Raw genomic sequence first — 21585 nt, forward strand, 5'->3', positions numbered from 1 at the left:
CCAACAGAAGAAGATCTTCAAAGGTAAGGCATGAATTATATCGTTATTTCTGTCTTTTGTGTAGCACCTGCCTGGTTGAAAATGTTCATGTGTTGGTATGCTGGGCACTGTCCTCAGATAATCGCATGGTCTGCTTTCGCTGTAAAGCCTTTTTGAAATCTGACACTGTGGCTGGATTAACAAGAAGTTAATCTTTAACCTCTATGGGCTAGGTGGGACGCATGCGTCCCACCTACTCAACAGCCAGTGTAATCACATGGCGTGATATTCAAATACCTTAGAAATGCTATTACTTCAATTTCTCAAACATATGACTATTTTACACCATTTTAAAGACAAGACTCTCGTTAATCTAACCACACTGTCAGATTTCAAAAAGGCTTTACAACGAAAGCAAAACATTAGATTATGTCAGCAGAGTACCCAGCCAGAAATAATCAGACACCCATTTTTCAAGCTAGCATATAATGTCACATAAACCCAAACCACAGCTAAATGCAGCACTAACCTTTGATGATCTTCTTCAGATGACACCCCTAGGACATTATGTTAAACAATACATGCATGTTTTGTTCAATCAAGGTCATATTTATATCAAAAACAAGCTTTTTACATTAGCATGTGACTAGCATTCCCACCGAACACTTCCGGTGAATTTACTAAATTACTCACGATAAACGTTCACAAAAAACATAACAATTATTTTAAGAATTATAGATACAGAAATCCTCTATGCACTCGCTATGTCCGATTTTAAAATAGCTTTTCGGTGAAAGCACATTTTGCAATATTCTCAGTAGATAGCCCGGCATCACAGGGCTAGCTATTTAGACACCCAGCAAGTTTAGCACTCACCAAAGTCAGATTTACTATAAGAAAAATGTTATTACCTTTGTTGTCTTCGTCAGAATGCACTCCCAGGACTGCTACTTCAATAACAAATGTTGGTTTGGTCCAAAAGAATCCATCGTTATATCCGAATAGCGGCGTTTTGTTCGTGCGTTCCAGACACTATCCGAAATGGTAAAGAAGGGTCGTGCGCATGGCGCAATTCGTGACAAAAAAATTCTAAATATTCCATTACCGTACTTCGAAGCATGTCAACCGCTGTTTAAAATCAATTTTTATGCCATTTTTCTCGTAGAAAAGCGATAATATTCCGACCGGGAATCTCCTTTTCGGCAAACAGAGGAAAAAATCACAAAGACGGGGGCGGTCAGGTCAAGCGCCTAAGCCCACAGTCCCTTGATCGGCCACTTGAGAAAGGCGATAATGTGTTTCAGCCTGGGGCTGGGATGACGACATTCAGGTTTTTCCCGGGCTCTGAGCGCCTATGGACGATGTAGAAAGTGTCACGTTAGAGCAGAGATCCTTAGTAAAAGATAGAGATGGCAAAGAAGTTCCAGAAATGGTCAGACAGGCCACTTCCTGTAAAGGAATCTCTCAGGTTTTGACCTGCCATTTGAGTTCTGTTATACTCACAGACACCATTCAAACAGTTTTAGAAACTTTAGGGTGTTTTCTATCCATATATAATAAGTATATGCATATTCTAGTTACTGGGTAGGATTAGTAACCAGATTAAATCGGGTACGTTTTTTATCCAGCCGTGAAAATACTGCCCCCTAGCCATAAGAGGTTAATTTAGATATAATAAAAACTTCAAAATAAAATCCAAACTTTTGACAGGTACTGTGTGTGTGTGTGTGTGTGTGTGTGTGTGTGTGTGTGTGTGTGTGTGTGTGTGTGTGTGTGTGTGTGTGTGTGTGTGTGTGTGTGTGTGTGTGTGTGTGTGTTTGTGTGTGTGTGTGTATATATATAAAAAAACATTTTTTTTGTTGCAAAAATATATTTGGGGGATTAGAAGTGACGCAGACAATTACATTGATGGAAGCTACAATATATTTGCAATATTAAAGCTTGTGGCGAAGTCCTGCACGGAGCTTTCACCGTGCGCTGTCACATTAAGAGCGCATCAGCAGTAAGGAAGGAGGAAATAAAGACAGCTCTTCCGGAACTCTGGGAGGTAGCTTTTGGTTGGCGCGGCAGTTTGATTGTGTGTGCAACGCTGCAGTAATCTTGGTTATTTTCAGTGTGTTTAGTTTGTAAAGTGTTTAACCCAATCATCGGTGTGACCACTCTAGGTCGTGGTTGTTATCATTTGACACCTCACCGGTTATGGATTGCATGGATTAGTAGCAACATTGTTGCGAAGCTTTGACATACAAACAAACAAACCATCAGACAGACAGACAGTGCAACTGCAAGCCTGAAGTCAACAGCTAAGATCTCTCTTGCTCGCTCGCTCGCTCTCTTTCTCTTCCCTCTATTGTTCCAAGTGCTTTACACTGCAGCAGACTTTCTATTTTTCCAATGCGTTTCCCGTTGATGTTCATTATCTCTGGACTATTATTGCCCTGACAGAAGTATTTGGGTTGACATTTTAGTTAAAAGGGAGGTTGCTTGCAAGTTTGTGTATTGTTATTTGAACTGTATTGAGGTGGGGTGTACTAATGACATGTGGCCAGAAGATTTTGGACATTTTAAGGCCTTTTGTTTTTGTCTATGAACACCCCCACATCCATACCCTCTGCACTCCTCCAATGGGAGGTAATACAGATTATTGCAAATCCTATAATGTTGATGAATGGGTTCTTGTAAATTGTTTCTATGAAGTTGCCGTTCAATTTTTCTGCCATTATTATTGTATGAGGTATTATTGGTTGGGTTACCCCTGTGCTGTGACGTGGGTTTTATATGGTGTGTCTTGTCTTTTCTCTCCACTGGCTATCTGGCAAACAGTCTACACTCTAGGCAGTCTCTTCTGCTGATATGTGTGGGTCTGGTAGTGGTACACTCTCTATTCAACTCTTTTCCTTTTGGCAGGGTTAATACCTGCCTGGTGCCCGAACAAAACCTTTATCTTTACCCCTCTCTAACAATATCACTACAAGCTGATCTACCCTCTTTCTGGATATGTGTGCAACAAAAGTTCAACATTCACCTTCTGCTACTATTTGTCAAGCCGTCTACATATACAATTTGATGCATACATTAGATTTATCCAACGTATGCATCACACAGAACCCACTGCAACAGCCTCTGCAACGCAATGATACATAATTTAATTTTCTTTAGAACTTTTCCTCCTATTTCTCCCCAATTTCATATCCAATTAGTAGTTACAGTCTTGTCCCGTCCCTGCAACTCCCGTATGCACTCGGGAGAGGCGAAGGTCGAGAGCCATGCGTCCCCCTAAACACGACCATGCCAAGCCGCACTGCTTCCTGACACACTGCTCACTTAAACCGAAGGCCAGCCGCACCAATGTGTCTGATGAAACACCGTACAATTAGCGACCGTGACAGTGTGCATGCACCCAGCCTGCCACAGGAGTCACTAGAGCGCGATGGGACAAGGACATCCCGGCTGGCAAAACCCTCCCCTAACCCAGACGATACTGGGCCAATTGTGCGTCGCCTCATGGGTCTCCCGGTGGCGGCCAGCTATGACACAGCCCGGGATCGAACCCGGATTTGTAGTGACACCTCAAGCACTGCAGTGACTTAGACCACTGAGCCATTCGGGATGCCATTGCAACGCTATCCTGCAAGGAAAACGCAGCGTTCCATTGGAAATTTAATGTAGTTCTGGTGTACTAAAATGCAATGATTCTGTAGGTGTGATCGAGGCGTTGCACCACTTAAGTAAAAGCACTCTTTAGCAAATCCCACTGCCAACTGAATAGAATTATACAAATTGAAACGGGCTTGTTGCACTCAAATGATCTGGAAGGGAGTCGACTGTAAGCATGCAGGTATAACAAACATTTGTTATGAGCTGATAGATTTTGCCATCTGTTTGTGTATCTCAAAACAATGATGACTTTTAATCTCATCTTATGTTGACTTACATTTTTGAAATACCTTTGGAATACCAAAGATTAGGTAACACAGTGTGATTTGTATGTACTACTTCATTATAATTTAAGTTTTATGCTTTGTTTACTAAAACTTACATCGCAAGCAGTTTAATAATGATAAGATCATAAATGGTATTTGAAAGATGTGCAGTTACGTTCTTTGATGGCAATTATTTTTGAATAAAAACATAATGTGTGACAATCCTGCTAAGAGAGGGTCGTACCAACTTCTGTTTTGTTGAAATCGCTATATTTGTGCGTTTTCAACTAGTCTAATATAGGCCTGCTAAACCTCTCACCCTTCCCAATGATAATTTACTGGGATCTATAAAAAGAAAAAGGTTCTTCAATCAATTAACCTGTTGGGTCTAGGGGGCAGCAAAAAAAATGTACCCGTTTTCGTCTGGATACTCAAGAATATGCATATACTTATTATATATGGATAGAAAACACTCTAAAGTTTCATAACACATTCCCCTAGACACCTGGCGCGCTACTTCATGTTGGGTACCCTCGTTCCAATACGTTATAAAAGACTATGCATTCGTCCACCTTGAATATTATTCATGTTCTGGTTAAAAAGGCCCTAATGATTTATGCTATACAACGTTTGACATGTTTGAACGAACGGAAATATATTTTTTCCCCTCGTTCATGACGAGAAGTCCGGCTGGCTTACATCATGTGCTAACGAGACGGAGATTTTTGGACATAAATGATGAGCTTTTTTGAACAAAACTACATTCGTTATGGACCTGTGATACCTGGAAGTGACATCTGATGAAGAGAATCAAAGGTAATGGATTATTTACATAGTATTTTCGATTTTAGATCTCCCCAACATGACGTCTAGTCTGTATTGTCAGCGTATTTTTCTGGGCACAGTGCTCATTTTAAAGTGTATTTCCCAGTAAGTATTTCCAGTTTTCTATTTTAAATTAGTTGATTGTTAAAGATGTATTTAAATAAATAATATTTTCAATGTTTTCTAATTTTAGCTATTATCTGTTTTGGATTTTCAAATTACATTGTCTTTAAATTGTTGACGTTAATTAAAGAAACTGTTAGATAAGGTTCAAATTTAAATGCCGGCCCCCACCCCAAGAGGTTAATACTGCCAAGCAGAATAGGCATCTTCAATAAGCCCTTTATAAAACACCCATTCTCGGTGCTGGGATTTTAAGGCCTGCATTAAATGTAACTAATTAATTAACTCTGTCCTACTGTAAGTGACCACCAAAGATCATATTGATCATGCTAAAATAGAAAAAACCCTCAACAAGCTTTAAAAGTAGACTTGGCTCAGTACCGTAGAATGAACTTCACAGTATGTTTTTGTTTTCGATCCTTTTGTGAGGGATTGTGGGAAAAGGAGAGATGTGGTTGGTTGTGATCACATGGCTGAATACAGAATCGGGATCGGGTGGGAATGACTCAAACGTCCATACACATAATACTTGTCTGCAACAGGATTTGCACAGAAGATTGTGTGTGTGTGTGTGTGTGTGAATCAGTGGCACTCGGTGACGTTTTTCTGAGCATGGCCTTATTTCTATTACCGAATATTGGATAGCTGTCATTCATATTCCATTCAACCGGTGCAATGTAACATTGATAGGTTGAGGCTACTAGATGATACTCACATTTCCCCTATACCCATCATGAGGTTGCTACAACCTAGAAAGATTACAATGTACATAGGTGCACAGCTCAAGAGAGAAATTGGAGTAATTAAGGGGTGTGTTCATAAATTCACTCTGGCTGTCTACTCTGATTTAAGAGCACTCTTGTATGAACGCCCAACACCCATTGAATAAGACCATTGTCAATAAACATTGAATTCCCCTTTTTGCCAATTGTTGCCAGCAGCACAGTTACAGTCCCTAATGATCTACATAAGATTAAAACAGCCTAACCAGCTCTGCTAGGGTGACTAAAAGAGTCAGAGTGAGGTGTTCTCTCATTTGTGTCTGGAAGCCAAATTTAGCCAGTTAACCTGTTAGGGCTAGGGGGCAGTATTGACACGGCTGGATAAAAAACATACCCGATTTAATCTGGTTACCACTCCTACCCAGTAACTAGAATATGCATATACTTATTACATATGGATAGAAAACACCCTACATTTTCTAAAACTGTTTGAATGGTGTCTGTGAGTATAACAGAACTCAAATGGCAGGTCAAAACCTGAGAGATTCCTTTACAGGAAGTGGCCTGTCTGACCATTTGTTGAACTTCTTTTCCATCTCTATCATTTACTAAGGATCTCTGCTCTAACGTGACACTTCCCACGTCGTCCATAGGCGCTCAGAGCCCGGGAAAAAACAGAATGTCGTCATTCCAGCCCCAGGCTGAAACACATTATCGCCTTTCTCAAGTGGCCGATCAAGGGACACTGGCTTATGCGCGTGACCCCGACCGCCCCCGCCTTTGGGATTTTTTTCCTCTGTTTGCCGAAAAGGAGATTCCCTGTCGGAATATTATCGCTTTTCTACGAGAAAAATGTCGTAAAAATTGATTTTAAACAGCGGTTGACATGCTTCGAAGTACGGTAATGGAATATTTCGAATTTTATTGTCACGAATTGCGCCATGCGCGCGACACTTCTTTACTATTTCGGATAGTGTCTGGAACGCACGAACAAAACGCCGCTATTCGGATATAACGATGGATTATTTTGGACCAAACCAACATTTGTTATTGAAGTAGCAGTCCTGGGTGTGCATTCTGACGAAGACAACAAAAGGTAATCAAACTTTTATAATAGTAAATATGATTATGGTGAGTGCTAAACTTGCCGGGTGTCTAAATAGCGAGCCCGTGATGCCTGGGCTATGTACTTAGAATATTGCAAAATGTGCTTTCACCAAAAAGCTATTTTAAAATCGGACATATCGAGTGCATAGAGGAGGTCTGTATCTATAATTCTTAAAATAATTGTTATGCTTTTTGTGAATGTTTATCGTGAGTAATTTAGTAAAATGTTAGCGAATTCCCCGGAAGTTTGCGGGGGGTATGCTAGTTCTGAACGTCACATGCTAATGTAAAAAGCTGGTTTTTGATATAAATATGAACTTGATTGAACAAAACATGCATGTATTCTATAACATAATGTCCTAGGGTTGTCATCTGATGAAGATCATCAAAGGTGAGTGCTGCATTTAGCTGTCTTCTGGGTTTTGGTGACATTATATGCTGGCTTGAAAAATGGGTGTCTGATTATTTCTGGCTTGGTACTCTGCTGACATAATCTAATGTTTTGCTTTCGTTGTAAAGCCTTTTTGACGCAAGCGTCCCACCTAGCCCATAGAGGTTAACCTCTTTGGGCTAGGGGGCAGTATTTTCATGTCCGGATGAAAAGCGTGCCAGTAGTAAACTGCCTGCTGCTCAGGCCCAGAAGGTAGGATATGCGTATTATTATTCTATTTGGATGGAAAACACTGAAGTTTCTAAAACTGTTTGAATGATGTCTGTGAGTATAACAGAACTCATATGGCAGGCCAAAACCTGAGAAACATCCAACCAGGAAGTGGGAAATATGAGGCTTGTAGTTTTTCGAGTGATTGCCTATCCAATATACAGTGTAAATGGGGTCATATTGCACTTCCTAAGGCTTCCACTAGATGTCAACAGTCTTTAGAACATTGTTTCAGGCTTCTACTGTGAATGGGGAGAGAATAAGAGCTGTTGGAATCAGGTGTCTGGAAAAAAGGCATGAGCTCAGTCATGGGAGTGAGCTGAGTTCCTCTTCATTCCTAAAGACAAAGGAATTGTCCAGTTGGAATTTTATTGAAGATTTATGATAAAAACATCCTAAAGATTGATTCTATACATCGTTTGACATGTTTCTACAAACTTTAGTATAACGTTTTTGACTTTTCGTCTAGCCTTAGTAAGCGCGCACCTTGTGCATTTGGAATATTGGACCTAACGCGCAAACAAAATGGAGGTATTTGGAGATAAAGATGAACTTTATCGAACAAAACAAACATTTATTGTGGAACTGGGATTCCTGGGAGTACATTCCGATGAAGATCATCAAAGGTAAGTGTATATTTATAACACTATTTCTGACTTCTGTTGACTCCACAACATGGTGGGTATCTGTATGGCTTGTTTTGGTGTCTGAGCACTGTACTCAGATTATTGCAAGGTGTGCTTTCGCCGTGATGCTTTTTTGAAATCTGACACAGCGGTTGCATTATGGAGAAGTGTATCTTTAATTCTGTGCATAACACTTGTATATTTTGTCAAAGTTTATGATAAGTATTTCTGTAAATTGATGTGGCTCTCTGCAGAATCACCGGATGTTTTGTAAGTGAAACATTACTGAACATAACGTGCCAATGTAAACTGAGATTTTTGGATATAAATATGAATTTTATCGAACAAAACATACATGTATTGTGTAACATGAAGTCCCATGAGTGCCATCTGATGAAGATCATCAAAGGTTAGTGATTCATTTTATCTCTATTTCTGCTTTTTGTGACTCCTCTCTTTGGCTGGAAAATGGCTGTATGTTTTTTGTGACTAGGTGCTGACCTAACATAATCGTTTGCTTTGCTTTCGCTGTAAAGCCTTCTTGAAATCGGACACTGTGGTTGGATGAACAAGAATCGTATCTTTAAAATGGTGTATAATACTTGTATGTTTGAGGAATTTTAATTATGAGATTTCTGTTGTTTGAATTTGACACCCTTTCACTTGCTGTTGTCAAATCGATCCCGCTAAAGGGATTTGATCCGTAAGAAGCTCTTGGGTGCTTGAGTGCCGTTGTGAGGTCTGAACACTGGGATCAACCCAACTCTTTGGCCAAAGCATTCAGTGTGCGCTCTGAACGCTCCGAGAGTGTAACTCTCTGAATTTACGAATGGACAATCTGACAACGCAATGAATTTACAAATTCCCAGAGCGGTCTCTGGCACTCCAGAGTGAATTTATGTACACACCTAAGCTAACACATTCAATACCTCCTTTCACACTCTTGCCTGCATCTAACTGGTCTAGGGTGTAATCAGTAGTCCAACACTTGCAAACAAGTTTTATTGGGAAAATTCAGGTATGTTTATCCCCGTTCCGTTTGCTTTCGTTTAAGAAACGTTGTTCAACAGAATCGGCGGAATAAACCCCTAATCACATGCAACCACAGTTCACTTTCATAGCAGCCTCATACAAACAGCTTGTTGTATATATAATTCCTTCTTGCATCTATCTACACTTTCTCCTTTTTCCTTCGCTTGTGGACTTCAGTGCACAACACATCAGCTGTCTGTTACCAGGTGAAAACTTTTCCAAGCCAAACCTTCATATCATGACCGCAAATCACTACACACAACCTACATCATTGTCACGTCATAGTCAACATAGTTACTAGAACTAACGCGTTAGTAAGCCCGCTAAAATCATGCACTGCCGTCAGCAGCAAGCAGTTTAGCAGTTACACCGGCGGGTCTCGGTGGCAATAAATTTATAAAACCAAAGACTTACCTTGACTTGGAAGAGTTCCTGTGTTGGCTAGCCATAGCCAGCTAGCTAACATAGCATCCCTCTCTGTTTTAGCCAGGTGTTTGAGTAGGCTAAACTAGCTAGCTGCATTCGATGCTAGCTATGAAGTGAAAAAAATATATACTAGGAAATATAGCTAGCGCTCTCTCGCTCTCTCGCTCTCTTGCTTCTCCTTAATATATTTTTTTTCAAAACTGTTCAAGTATTGTCTTTCTCTGTCTCTTTGAGTCAACTACTCACCACATTTCATGCACTGCAGTGCTAGTTAGCTGTAGCCTATGCTTTCAGTATTAGATTAAATATCTGATCCTTTGATTGGGTGGACAACATGTCCTTTATGCTGCAAGAGCTCTGCTAGGTTGGTGGACGTCCTCCGGAAGATGTCATAATTACTGTGTAAGTCTATGGAAGGGGGTGAGAACAATGAGCCTCCTAAGTATATATTTTTTTAAAGTCAATGTACCCAGAGGAGGACAGACGCTAGCTGTTCTCCAGCTACACCATGGTGCTACCCTACAGAGTGCTGCTGAGGTTACTTTATACCTTCATTGTAAAACTGTGTTTTAATCAATTATTTGGTGATGTGATTGTGTGCAGTCTGCAGCTGGGTTCACTACAGCTCAGCTTTGAGTTGAGAGTCTGCTTGGCCTTGAATCTTGCGTGACTCCACTTTATTGCCTTTTAGGGCTCTATAGGGCTCTGGTCAAAAGTAGTGCACTATGTAAGAAATAGGGTGCCATTTGGGATACTGCCATAGCCTCATGGGAGGTATACAAGACTCTTTTCTCCACAGCCAGTCAATGGCCACCTACACAGGTCCCAAAGTCAGACATGCTTTGTTGTCTCTTTGTCTATTGAGAAAGCAGCGAGCTGGTGACAGCAGCAGCCAGGCCACTGACTTAGTCTCTTGGGGGACTGTAGGGAGAATCTCAATGCCTATCAGAATGTATTGTACTATCATATACTGTAACATCCCCTTTTCCCTCCCTGATGCAGACTATTCATGAGTGAAAGCATGCATCCCAGACATGTTGACCTCACACTGAATACCTGATTTATGTTTTATTTGAGCAAATTAAAGGGTAAAATTCTATCTTATCTATAGCCGTGTTTCCTTTCTATTTATTCTGTATTTGTCTTCTCTAATTCAAAGTCCTCGGGATGTTTTTTTGGGGGGAGCGGGGGGTGTTTTGCATGGAGATACATATCATATTATAAGCCTTACACAAAGACATCATAAAGCCTCATACCTGCAATAGTATTACAAAATAGTATACTAGCATGTTTAAAGTAAAGTGTTTTCTAAAATGTTTTTGAGAAACATCATCAAGACTTCTTGGTATAGGACTCAGATGGCTATTCAGCACCACCAGACATGTCAGACCCTTGGACAGCGTCCAAGCAGACTCTCAACTCAAAGATGAGCTAAGACACCCCTGTAGTGAACCCAGCTGCAGACTGCATACAATCACATCACCTTTCTGGCAGCATAGGAAGGCTACCATACCCAATATGGTATGGATGAATGGATTTCACTTTATAATAACTTTCATGAATAGCCATGCTTAAAAACATTAGAAATGTTTATAATGTTTATACGTAACAATTACGATCAATTATATACAAAAAAACTAGGCAAGTCAGTTAAGAACAAGTTCTTATGTACAATGGCGTCCTACCAAAAGGCAAAAGGCCTCCTGCGGGGACAGGGGCCTCTGATTATTATATTTATTTTTTTATACAATATAAATTTAGGACAAAACACACATCAACAGAGAGACGAGAGACAACACAACACTACGTAAAGAGAGACCTAAGACAACAACATAGCAAGGCAGCAACACAACATGGTAGCAGCACAAGACATGGTACAAACATTATTGGGCAGAGACAACAGCACAAAGGGCAAGAAGGTAGAAACAACAATACATCATACAAAGCAGCCACAACTGTCAGTAAGAGTGTCCATGATTGAGTCTTTTATTGAAATAATACTGTCCAGTTTTGAGTGTTTATTGCAGCTTGTTCCAGTCGCTAGCTGCAGCGAACTGAAAAGAGGAGCGACCCAGGGATATGTGTGCTTTGGGGACCTTTAACAGAATGTGACTGGCAGAACAGGTGTTGTATGTGGAGGATGAGGGCTCCAGTAGAAATCTCAGATAGGGGGGAGTGAGGCCTAAGAGGGTTTTATAAATAAGCATCAACCAGTGGGTCTTGCGACGGGTAAACCGAGATGACCAGTTTACAGAGGAGTATAGAGTGCAGTGATGTGTCCTATGAGGAGCATTGGTGGCAAATCTGATGACCGAATGGTAAAGAAAATCTAGCTGCTCGAGAGCACCCTTACCTGCCGATCTATAAATTATGTCTCCGTAATCTAGCATGGGTAGGATGGTGTTCTGAATCAGGGTTAGTTTGGCAGCTGGGGTGAAAGAAGATTAATTACGATAGAGGAAACCAAGTTTAGATTTAACTTTAGCCTGCAGCTTTGACATGTGCTGAGAGAAGGACAGTGTACTGTCTAGCCATACTCCCAAGTACTTGTATGAGGTGACTACCTCAAACTCTAAACCCTCAGAGGTAGTAATAACACATGTGGGAGGAGGGGCATTCTTACCAAACCACATGACCTTGTCACGAGTTCAGCCGAAGTCGGTTCCTCTCCTTGTTCGGGCGGCGCTCGGCGGTCGGCATCACCGGTCTACTAGCCATCGCCGATCCACTTTTCATTTACCATTTGTTTCTACACACCTGGTTTTCATTCCCCTAATTATTGTTCATGTATTTAACTCTCTGTTTCCCCCATGGTGTTGTGCGGGATTGTTTTATGCCATGTTCGGTAATGTTGGTGACTGGTTATTTCGACGGATGCTGTTTTTGACCGTGCGTAAAAGTTGATGTTCGTGTGTTTGTGTTTGGGCAAGTGTTGTGTTTTTGACCTTGCACCATTCATTATTCTCAGTAAGGTTATGTTACTCCCAATTCTCTGCTCTCCTGCGCCTGACTGTATACACCAGCTACACACCATTATGACAGAATCCCGCACCACTGAGGATATGGAGTCAGCAGGAGCAGACAACCCCATATTAGGGGTCGAGGAGCGCGTCCAGCAGCATGCGGCCATTCTGCAACATCTCGGCACCGCCATGGATCGCGTCCTGCAGACGATGGATCGCAAGAGGAGTGCCTCCAGCGCCTCCGCCTACACCACCAATGGCACCACTACCCACCCCTCCACCTGGTCCTCCACCAGTGGGATTCGGCTCGCTCTTCCGAGGGAGTATGATGAGACGGCTTCGGGATGTCAGGGGTTCCTACTCCAGCTGGAGCTTTACCTGGCAACCATTCACCCGGCTCCCTCGGGCTGTGAGAGTGTGTCCGCCCTTGTCTCCTGCCTCTCAGGGAAAGCCCTGGAGTAGGCCAACGCCGTATGGGGTGAAGGAGAAGCGGTGATGGACCAATTCGAGGAGTTCACCCACCGCTTCCGGCAGTTTTCGGCCACGCACCTGAGGGTAGAGTGGCGAGTGAACTGCTTTTTCACCTTAGGCAGGAGACGAGGAGCGCACAGGAGTTTACATTGGACTTTCAGACCCTGGCCGCCAGCGCGGGTTGGAACGACAGGGTCCTGATCGATCACTACCGTTGTAGTTTGCGTGAGGACGTCCGTCTGGAGTTGGCCTGCAGGGACACCACACTCTCCCTTTCCTATGCCGTGCCTTGATTGTATTACTGTTGATGATATCTGGAAATGTGCATTTTATGCAGGTTAACACAAGAAGCTTATTACCTAAAATACACTGCTCAAAAAATAAAGGAAACACTTAAACAACACAATGTAACTCCAAGTCAATCACACTTCTGTGAAATCAAACTGTCCAGTTAGGAAGCAACACTGATTGACAATAGATTTCACATGCTGTTGTGCAAATGGAATAGACAACAGGTGGAAATTATAGGCAATTAGCAAGACACCCCCAATAAAGGAGTGGTTCTACAGGTGGTGACCACAGACCACTTCTCAGTTCCTATGCTTCCTGGCTGATGTTTTCATCACTTTTGAATGCTGGCGGTGCTTTCACTCTAGTGGTAGCATGAGACGGAGTCTACAACCCACACAAGTGGCTCAGGTAGTACAGCTCATCCAGGATGGCACATCAATGCGAGCTGTGGCAAGAAGGTTTGCTGTGTCTGTCAGCGTAGTGTCCAGAGCATGGAGGCGCTACCAGGAGACAGGCCAGTACATCAGGAGACGTGGAGGAGGCCGTAGGAGGGCAACAACCCAGCAGCAGGACCGCTACCTTCGCCTTTGTGCAAGGAGGAGCAGGAGGAGCACTGCCAGAGCCCTGCAAAATCACCTCCAGCAGGCCACAAATGTGCATGTGTCTGCTGAAACGGTCAGAAACAGACTCCATGAGGGTGGTATGAGGGCCCGACGTCCACAGGTGGGGGTTGTGCTTACAGCCCAACACCGTGCAAGACATTTGGCATTTGCCAAAGAACACCAAGATTGGCAAATTCGCCACTGGCGCCCTGTGCTCTTCACAGATGAAAACAGGTTCACACTGAGCACATGTGACAGACGTGACAGAGTCTGGAGACGCTGTGGAGAACGTTCTGCTGCCTGCAACATCCTCCAGCATGACCGGTTTGGCGGTGGGTCAGTCATGGTGTGGGGTGGCATTTCTTTGGGGGTCCGCACAGCCCTCCATGTGCTTGCCAGAGGTAGCTTGACTGCCATTAGGTACCGAGATGAGATCCTCAGACCCCTTGTGAGACCATATGCTGGTGCGGTTGGCCCTGGGTTCCTCCTAATGCAAGACAATGCTAGACCTCATGTGGCTGGAGTGTGTCAGCAGTTCCTGCAAGAGGAAGGCATTGATGCTATGGACTGGCCCGCCCGTTCCCCAGACCTGAATCCAATTCAGCACATCTGGGACATCATGTCTCGCTCCATCCACCAATGCCACGTTGCACCACAGACTGTCCAGGACTTGCCGGATGCTTTAGTCCAGGTCTGGGAGGAGATCCCTCAGGAGACCATCCGCCACCTCATCAGGAGCATGCCCAGGCGTTGTAGGGAGGTCATACAGGTACGTGGAGGCCACACACACTACTGAGCCTCATTTTCACTTGTTTTAGTTTTCCCTTACATCAAAGTTGGATCAGCCTGTAGTGTGGTTTTCCACTTTAATTTTGAGTGTGACTCCAAATCCAGACCTCCATGGGTTGATAAATTGGATTTCCATTGATTCTTTTGTGTGATTTTGTTGTCAGCACATTCAACTATGTAAAGAAAAAAGTATTTAATAAGATTATTTCATTTATTCAGATCTAGGATGTGTTATTTTAGTGTTCCCTTTATTTTTTTGAGCAGTATAGATCAATTGAAAGTGTGGGTTCACAGCTGCAATCCAAATGTGTTGGTCATTACTGAGACGTTTGAATACTGATGTTAACCTTTCTGGTTATAACCTTTTTCAACAAGACGGATCTTCCAAGCAATTTGATTTGCTGGTTTTCAGCATTAAATGTTCAAATAGCTTTTTGTTGACTGTTGCTGGGTGCTATCGTCCTCCATCTACACCGGCCTGTACCCTACCTGCCCTAAGCTCTCTCCTGGCCCCTTACACTAAGTCTGAATTTGTCCTGCTAGGTGACCTAAACCTGGACATCCTTAGACCACCTGACCAAGTCCTAAAGCAAATGGACTCCCTAATTCCTTCTCAGATTCTTACCAATCCCACAAGGTATGCCTACAAACACCCAGAAAAGGCTACTCTCCTTGATGTTATCCTCACAAATAATCCTAATAGGTATCAGTGTTTTCTGTAATGACCTTAGTGATCACTGTTTTACAGCCTGTGTTCATAATGGCTGCTCAGTGAAACGACCTGTCCTGATTTGTTATAGACTCTTGCTAAAAAACTTTAATGAGCAAGCCTTCCTTCATGAACTGGCCTCTGTAAAATGGTATAGAATCAGCTTGATCCCCTCTGTCGAAGACGCTTGAACCTTCTTTTTTGTTAACAATCCCACTGAAAATATCAAACTCGCCCCCATTAAGAAAATGAGAATTAAAAACCGGTTCAACCCCTGGTTCGACCGCGATCTTGCACTTACTCCACCTCAAGAATTGCATTTGCTGAAAGGATCTGCACACGCATACTCAGGCTGACTGGCTCTCATTCAGGCAAATGAGAAATAAGTGCACTCAGGCTATCCGGAAGGCCAAAGTTAGTTAATATAAGGAACAGTTCTCTCTCTGTGGGTCTAACCCCAAGAAGTTCTGGAAAATGGTTAAAGACCTGGAGAATAAACCCTCTTCCTCACAGCTGCCCATGTCCCTTGACCTGTTAGGGCTAGGGGGCAGTATTGACACGGCTGGATAAAAAACGTACCCGATTTAATCTGGTTACTACTCCTGCCCAGTAACTAGAATATGCATATAATTATTGGCTTTGGATAGAAAACATTCCAATGTTTCTAAAACTGTTTGAATGGTGTCTGTGAGTATAACAGAACTCAAATGCCAGGTCAAAACCTGAGAGATTCCTTTACAGGAAGTGGCCTGTCTGACCATTTATTGGCTTTCTTTGACATCTCATTCCATTACAAAGGATCTCTGCGGTAACGTGACACTTCCCACGGCTCCAATAGGATCTCAGAGCCCGGGAAAAACCTGAATGTCGTCATTCCAGCCCCAGGCTGAAACACATTATCGCCTTTCTCAAGTGGCCGATCAAGGGACTGTGGGCTTAGGCGCGTGCACTGGCCGCCCCCGTCTTTGTGTTTTTTCCTCTGTTTTCCGAAAAGGAGATTCCCGGTCGTAATATTATTTTTTTCGAGATAAATTGCATAAAAATTGATTTTAAACAGCGGTTGACATGCTTCGAAGTATGGTAATGGAATATTTAGAAATGTTTTGTCACGAATTGCGCCATGCGCAATTTACCATTTCGGATAGTGTCTGGGACGCACGAACAAAACGCCGCTATTCGGATATAACGATGGATTCTTTTGGACCAAACCAACATTTGTTATTGAAGTAGCAGTCCTGGGAGTGCATTCTGACGAAGACAACAAAAGGTAATCAAACTTTTGTAATAGTAAATCTGATTTTGGTGAAGGCTAAACTTGCCGGGTGTCTAAATAGCTAGCCCGTGATGGCTGGGCTATGTACTTAGAATATTGCAAAATGTGCTTTCACCAAAAAGCTATTTTAAAATCGGACATATCGAGTGCATAGAGGAGTTCTGTATCTATAATTCTTAAAATAGTTGTTATGCTTTTTGTGAACGTTTATCGTGAGTAATTTAGTAAATTGTTAGTAAATTCCCCGGACACTCTGGCAGCTCCTGACTAGCGGGCGGCTCTGGCAGCTCCTGACTGGCGGGCGGCTCTGGCAACTCATGACTGGCGGGCAGCTCTGGCGACTCATGACTGGCGGGCAGCTCTGGCGACTCTTGATTGGCGAGCCGAAGAACACCATCCCAACCCTGAAGCACGGGGGTCGCAGCATCATGTTGTGGGGGTGCATTGCTGCAGGAGGGACTAGTGCACTTCACAAAATAGATGGCATCATGAGGGAGGAAAATTATGTGGATATATTGAAGCAACATCTCAAGACATCAGTCTGGAAGTTAAAATCAATTTTTATGCGATTTTTCTCTCAGATCGACCACTATCCAAATGCGCTACTGTTTTTCAGGTAGGGGCTGCAAAGTCATCATTCAACGTTCTGGCGCCTTCTGAGAGCCTATGGGAGCCTTAGAAAGTGTCACGTTACAGCAGAGATCCTCTGTTTTGGATAGAGATGACAAAGAAGGCCAAGAAATGGTCAGAGAGGGCACTTCCTGTACAGAATCTTCTCAGGTTTTGGCCTGCCATATGAGTTATGTTATACTCACAGACACCATTCAAACAGTTTTAGAAACTTTATGGTGTTTTCTATCCAAATCAAACAATTATATGCATATTCTAGTTTCTGGGCAGTAGTAATAACCAGATTAAATCGGGTACGTTTTTTATCCGGATGTGAAAATACTGCCCCCTACCCTAGAGAGGTTAAACCATTTAATGGCAATACTACCAAATACTAATTTAGTGTATGTAAACTTCTGACCAACTGGGATTGCGAAGAAAGTAAGAAAAACTGAAATAAATCATTCTCTACTATTATTCTGACATTTCACATTCTTAAAATAAAGTGGTGATCCTAACCTTTTTACTATGATTAAATGTCAGGAATTATGAAGAACTGAGTTGAAATGTAGTTGGCTAAGGTGTATGTAAACTTCTAACTTCAACTGTACATTGCCCCTCCTCCCACAGGTGTTATTACTACCTTTGAGGGTTTAGAGCTTGAGGTAGTCACCTCATACAAGTACTTGGGAGTATGGCTAGATAGTACACTGTCCTTCTCTCAGCACATGTCAAAGCTGCAGGCTAAAGTTAACCTCTCTAGGGCAGGTGGCACCAAATCGTCCCACCTACGTAACAGCCAGTTGAATCCTGTGGCGCGATTTTCAAATACCTTAGAAATGCTATTACTTCAATTTCTCAAACATATTACGATTTTACAGCTATTTAAAGACAAGACTCTCGTTAATCTAACCACTCTGTCCGATTTCAAAAAGGCTTTACAACGAAAGCAAAACATTAGATTATGTCAGCAGAGTACCCAGCCAGAAATAATCAGACACCCATTTTTCAAGCTAGCATATAATGTCACAAAAACCCAGAAGACAGCTAAATGCAGCACTAACCTTTGATGATCTTCATCAGATGACAACCCTAGGACATTATGTTATACAATACATGCATGTTTTGTTCAATCAAGTTCATATTTATATCAAAAAACAGCTTTTTACATTAGCATGTGACGTTCAGAACTAGCATACCCCCCGCAAACTTCCGGGGAATTTACTAACAATTTACTAAATTACTCACGATAAATGTTCACAAAAAGCATAACAATTATTTAAAGAATTATAGATACAGAACTCCTCTATGCACTCAATATGTCCGATTTTAAAATAGCTTTTTGGTGAAAGCACATTTTGCAATATTCTAAGTACATAGCCCAGCCATCACGGGCTAGCTATTTAGACACCCAGCAAGATTAGCCTTCACCAAAATCAGATTTACTATAACAAAAATGTTATTACCTTTGGTGTTCTTCGTCAGAATGCACTCCCAGGACTTCTACTTCAATAACAAATGTTGGTTTGGTCCCAAATAATCCATCGTTATATCCAAATATCGGCATTTTGTTCATGCGTTCCAGACACTATCCGAAATGGTAAATCAGGGTTACGCGCATGGCGCATTTCGTGACAAAAAAATTCTAAATATTCCATTACCGTACTTCGAAGCATGTCAACCGCTGTTTAAAATCAATTTTTATGCAGTTTATCTCGTAAAAAAAGCGATAATATTCCGACCGGGAATATGCGTTTCGGTAAACAGAGGAAAAAAAAGAAAGACGGGGAGACCAATGCACGCGCCTAAGCCCACTGTCCCTTGATCGGCCACTTGACAAAAGCGATAATGTGTTTCAGCCTGGGGCTGGAATGACGACATTTAGCTTTTTCCGGGCTCTGAGAGCCTATGGGAGCCGTGGGAAGTGTCACGTTACCGCAGAGATCCATTGTTTTGGAAAGAGATGTCAAAGAAAGCCAATAAATGGTCAGACAGGCCACTTCCTGTAAAGGAATCTCTCAGGTTTTTGCCTGCCGTATGAGTTCTGTTATACTCACAGACACCATTCAAAGAGTTTTAGAAACTTTAGGGTGTTTTCTATCCATATATAATAAGTATATGCATATTCTAGTTACTGGGTAGGAGTAGTAACCAGATTAAATCGGGTACGTTTTTTATCTGGCGGTGTAAATACTGCCCCCTAGCCCTAAGAGGTTAAATCTTGACTTGTTTTCCTCTATCGTAATCTTTTACCCCAGCTGCCAAACTAACCCAAATTCAGATGACCATCCAACCCATGCTAGATTACGGAGACATAATTTAAAGATCGGCAGGTAAGGTTGCTCTCGAGCGGCTAGATGTTCTTTACCATTCGGACATCAGATTTGCCACCAATGTTCCTTATAGGACACATCACTGCACTTTATACTCTTCTGTAAACTGGTCATCTCTGTATTACTGTCGCAGGACCCACTGGTTGATGCTTATTTATAAAACCCTCTTAGGCCTCACTCCCCACTGCAGCCCTCATTCTTCAAATACAACACCCATTCTGCCAGTCACATTCTGTTAAGGGTCCCCAAAGCACACACGTCCCTGGGTCGCTCCTCTTTTCAGTTTGCTGGAGCTAGCGACTGGAACGAGCTATAACAAACACTCAAACTGGACAGTTTTATCTCTTCATTCAAAAACTCAATCATGGACACTCTTACTGACAGTTGTGGCTACTTTGTGTGATGTATTGTTGTCTCTACCTTCTTGCCCTTTGTGCTATTGTCTGTGCCCAATAATGTTTGTACCATGTTTTGTGCTGCTTCCATGTTGTGTTGCTACCATGCTGTGTTGTCATGTGTTGCTTCCTTTCTATGTTGTTATCTTAGGTCTCTCTTTATGTAATATTGTTGTCTCTCTTGTCGTGATGTGTGTTTTGTCCGATATTTATATATTTAAAAATGTTTAATCCCAGCCCCCGTCCCCACAGAATGCCTTTTGCCTTTTGGTAGGCCGTCATTGTAAATAATAATTTGTTCTTAACTGACTTACCTAGTTAAATAAAAGTATACAAAAGCTGGTTAAGGGTCACTCGACAATGTTACACTTTGTGAATAGCATGAGTACATTACTTTTAGCTAAAAGCATGTGCAAAAACAACAACATTGTTTTCCTTTTCTGCACTACAACTGCGCTATTGTTCATACTTGCTAGTGCAGGGTCTTGTTTTTTCTCTACTCTGGGCCTGTTCCGTGCCCTGCTTGGACACTGTGGCAGTTATATAGGCTCTGTTCATGTGTGCTCTAGACCATGGGATCCCTACAGTGGCTCAGGGGGCGAGTACCATGTAAATCACAACCAGTAGTTAAATATATGGACCTGCTCACACAAAATTATTTTTGCTTACACAACAAGGTAGACTTCTGTTTGGTTACAAAATAAGATATACTTCTGTTATTAGTAGAATGTGGGTATTGTGCTAGAATGTGCATACCATGATTGTGTATGGATTAAGGAAACTTTGATAAATAATACTGGGATAATACTGTATAAATTGATTGATTTCACACTGTGAGAAAGCATAAATACATTCATATGAAGTTGAGCATATATATATATATGTAATATATATTTTTTTATTGATTCTCATCAGTTCAGTTATGGTGTTGTTCCTCTCCATCTGGCAGTTTTTCTTCTCAAACAGATAGTATTTGATTGTAAACAAGCAGGCAAGTAGACATGGGTAATTCATATCATGGATCACAAAACAAGAGATTAAGGCAAGTTAATAATGGATTACATAAATTAGAACATTTTTATTTAACCATTTAAGTTCATGGAGAACACATTGTAATTTACAGCAACAACCTGGGGAATAGTTACAGGGAGAGGAATGAGCCAATTGGAAGCTGGTGATGATTAGGTGGCCATGATGGTACAGTATGAGTGCCAGATTAGGAATTTAGCCAAGACACCAGGGTTAACAACCCTGCTCTTACAATAAGTGCCATGGGATCTTTGGTGAGAGAGTCAGGGCACCCGTTTAATGTCCCGTCCAAAAGACAGCACCTTACACAGGGCAATGTCCCCAATCACTGCTCTGGGATATTTTTTTAGACCAGAGGAAACCCTGGTTACCCCTGCTTAGCTTCAGAGGCAAGCCAGCAGTGGGATGCGGGGTGGTATGCTGCTGGCCAGGCATGATTTTTCCATCTATAAAATGTGTAGGGTAAATTGCCACAGTAGATTTCCCATGGTAAAAAAAGGAAATTATTTATTTCAGTTGTACATGATGATTGTCAAATACACTGAACAAAAATAAAAACGCAACATGTAAAGTGTTGGTTTCATGAGCTGAAATAAAAGATCTCAATCTTTCATACACACAAAAAGCTTATTTCTCTCAAATGTTGTGCACAAGATATGCCACACCTTCAAGTGGATGGATTATCAAGAAGCTGATT

Source organism: Salmo salar, chromosome ssa11 (genome assembly GCF_905237065.1).
Source record: "Salmo salar chromosome ssa11, Ssal_v3.1, whole genome shotgun sequence".
Classification (NCBI taxonomy): domain Eukaryota; kingdom Metazoa; phylum Chordata; class Actinopteri; order Salmoniformes; family Salmonidae; genus Salmo; species Salmo salar.